The following is a 2,291-nucleotide window of genomic DNA, read 5'->3' on the forward strand; positions in this document are numbered from 1 at the left end:
ACTTTAAACAAAAAGCTAGATTCTCAACAGGATTTTTCCATGTTCTTGCATTTATGTGTAAGTTATCGCCTGATAAAAGACTTTATATTAATCTTAACAATTTTCTGTTTATAGATATCCAAAAAATATTTTAAGGCATAAAATCTGACTGCAAGTGGATTATAAAAATTAATTAATTAAAAGCCTGGTCGGAGGGCAGATTTCCTATAATAATGCATATGACTGCTTAGCTAAACTAGATAGTCTGATTAAAAATTAACCTAAATAAACATAAACTTACGTTAGAGGGTGTGGGGTTTTTTTTTTCCCTCGAAGTGAACTTTAGCCCTGGTGAAAGCTTGCCTAGGGCAGAAAGTTCCTTGAGCATGTAAAACTTGTCGGTATTCTGTTTATTCCCATAGATTTTCAGATTGTCTTTTGAAGAGAGAGTATAGTTCCAATATCCTTATCTGTTCTTTAAACTTATTGTACTTGCCTAACGTGTTTCCAGCACTCCAAAACAAAAATAAACAATAACAGCGAAACCATTGTACGAGCCTTACTTTTGGTGGGTAAAATAAGTATATTCCTACTCTGCTTTCTCTTCACCACCTCCAAATACTGTGTCCTCTCTACAGAGAACGTGGGTGTACTACCAGTTCTCTAAAAATATTGTCTTAGAAATATGTTTTGTGACAATGCAAATTTAGGTACTTAATAGCCAAACCAGTATTATTAAAATGGTTTATCCGGACCTCGAAAGAAAACTACTTTTGGTTGCAGCTCCCGGGGGCCAAATCTAACTTGTATTCCAAAAGACACAAATTGTTGTCCCAGTCTTTTAGGTGGCCCGAGAATGCCAAATCTATATCACTTTTCCACAAAAGTCTTCTTTCTGTATGATATTTTTTTCAAATAGTGTTTGTATCCTGATATTAGTAGCAGGCCACACTCTGTATTATCCTTTACATTTCATAATCACACTTTTCAAGGCTTTTTATTAAAATTGTTCATACTTTTGAAATATATATGCTAGAAGTTATATCTGCCAAACAATCTTCATATATGGTCTTTGATTAAGGCAGGAAAGTTACTGAGTCTTCAAAAGCATGTGCAAAAAGTGCAAATGTGTCTACCTCCTCTCCCTCCCCCACCCACATTTCCTGATTTAGCACCATACTTCTCCCCGAGACATTTTACACGTGATAAACTCTGAAGAGTAGCGTGTCTTTTGTTGAGAAGTGAGATCATAGTTGGGTTTTTTAAGGACTGTGGAACATATTTAATCACTGAATACTGCTTGTCGTAATATGCACCCTCAAGAAATGACATAAAGTCCATGTTAGTTTCAGAAATATGCTTTCAATAGATTTACATTCAATTATCTAAATCTAACTTCTGTACTTTTTTTTTTAACTCCTGTAGTTTTTATTTTAAATATCACCTAATTTTGAGTTACCAGGAAATAAGAAGTTGTGCAGTAACTGATCCTATGAAGATAAGAATTTTTATCACTGATGTGATTTTATGTAATAAAATAGACATCAAAAATATCTTTCCTCCCAGCTAAACCAACTTTTCCTTCCATGTTCACTGGGAGGAGTACCTTTCTCAAGACTTTTAAATGGAAATTAACTATTTTGTGATTTACTGGGAAGTCACATTTGTTATGCTTGAAGCAAGGAAGGAGTTAACCTCTGTTTCCAAAGAGCACAGCAGAACTTTCTGACAGCTGCTTTGTTTCTAGTTAAGGTTGGCGTATCTTACTTTGTGAGGTAATTCTAGCTCCGGTCCAACAGGAGACTCTTTGTGCCGCGTTTACTAAATGGAAAGGAATGCCTGTGCTGCCCCGCACACGCGTGTGTCACTCAGTCTGCACAGATGTGCGCGGGGCGGCGTCCATACGTCCTCAGCCGCGTGACGTGTGCTGTATTACTGCAGATCTCAAGAGAGTTTCTTTTCCAGTTAATTGACCGTTTGCACGTTCGTGGCTTTACATTCAAAGTATTGCTTTGGAGGTGATTATTTAGGGGGCGGGGTTGGTCTATAACTCCACCTCTTAAAGCCTTCAAAGTTCTGAATTCTCTTTGATTATCTACAAAGTCTCTTCAGTAGTTCACATTCCTTTCTGATATGTACGTATTCATTTAGGAGTTTTAATAAGTCTAATTGCCTCTTTGGATATTCAAATCACTTAAATTTCTTTCCAGGTAGTCTTAACTTTTTCTGCCAGTTCATTCTTAAATTATTTGAAGGGATTATTTTTACTCAGTTTCCTCATCCCTCCTTTTTATGTGACTTTAGTCATGTCA

The sequence above is a fragment of the Propithecus coquereli genome, unplaced genomic scaffold (genome assembly GCF_000956105.1).
Source record: "Propithecus coquereli isolate 6110/MARCELLA unplaced genomic scaffold, Pcoq_1.0 Scaffold94, whole genome shotgun sequence".
NCBI lineage: Eukaryota > Metazoa > Chordata > Mammalia > Primates > Indriidae > Propithecus > Propithecus coquereli.